Below are 1,394 nucleotides of genomic sequence, written 5' to 3' on the forward strand. Positions count from 1 at the left end.
TAATCATATCACCAACTAGACGCTTCCACTAACAGGAATGGCTCAGGCTGAGGGAGGGAAGCATTGTGGACCAGCTCTCCTAGATAGAGTGCATGCACATTGCCACAAACAATGATCACAACACTCCAACACTATATCCATTATCTGCCCACTTTACAGATAAAACATTAAATCTCTGAGGGTTCAATTGATTAGTTAAAGACAAGAAGTTCATACGTCTTGAATTAGACCATGAGGCTACCCTGGAAATGTAAACATCATGATTCTATAACAAACAACATACTTGAGGTCAAGTTGGAATGGAGCCATCCAGTATCTTTTTTTCTGGGGCAGGAGGAAGATAGTTCCTCACCTCACATTCAGGGCTGTGGGAAGGCAATGTCATCAGAATAGAGGTCAAATTCCCTGGGGTCATTTGATGAACCCATCACATTGTGAGTGACCCTCGGTTCTGCCAATGAAAGAAGAGTGAGAATGGGCCCAGAGAAGGAACAATTAATGATTTTTTTTTTCTGTAAGAGAAATGTCTATTAGTGTTCTTAATTCTTTGCACATATGAAATTCTTCAACTCTCATTGTAACCTGTGAGGTCGTTCTTTTATGACTCCGAACCCATTTGGCTCACGAGATTAATGAGATATGTATCCCAAGAACTTGTCCAAGTCATACAGTTGATGCAAATCAAAGTAGGGCTGAACCCACATAATCTAGTCCCAGAGTCTAGCACCTCTAGACCAAAGAAGAAAGAAATGCTATGCATTGTTCCTATACCATGGGAAAAACAAAACTAACCTTTGTGAAATGTTCCCTGACAAAATTTGAACCATGTGACAAGGATTTCAGTGATCAGGAGTCTTTACAGAATACATAAAATGTCAATAAATTCTCATTTTGTTTTCCAAACGACTAGCCTTTAATTCACACACTTTTCTTCTATAGTACATGCTGGCACCCCATGCAAGAATATGGACAATCACTTTGCATCTGTGCTGTACATAGTCCTTTACTTATGTGATAATTTCTAAGTTTATGACAACATATTCATCCCTATCATCTCCTCTCCTAAGGACCCTGGTTCTAGTTCTCAATTCAGGGAAGCCATTGGAAGAAAGAAAGAAGATTCACAGGAAAAGCTGTCATAGATCAGCCTGTCAGCCTTTTTCATCCTACCTCCGAGTCACTCAATCTTTTGCACTTACATCCTCTCTGTGTGATTCCTGACCATCTTATTCTCTCAGTGTGTACTACAGTTGATTTCTTGAACCTGCATAGGACCTTACTGATTATCTAAACTGTTCATAAAGGCAGGAGTAGGGAGAAAGACCTGGGAGACTCCTAAAAAATCTGAGAACATAAGCTCTTTTCAGACAGGAATGCACAGACAAGCTTGTCGA

Source organism: Sturnira hondurensis, unplaced genomic scaffold (genome assembly GCF_014824575.4).
Source record: "Sturnira hondurensis isolate 20B ecotype Veracruz unplaced genomic scaffold, ASM1482457v3 Scaffold0008992, whole genome shotgun sequence".
NCBI lineage: Eukaryota > Metazoa > Chordata > Mammalia > Chiroptera > Phyllostomidae > Sturnira > Sturnira hondurensis.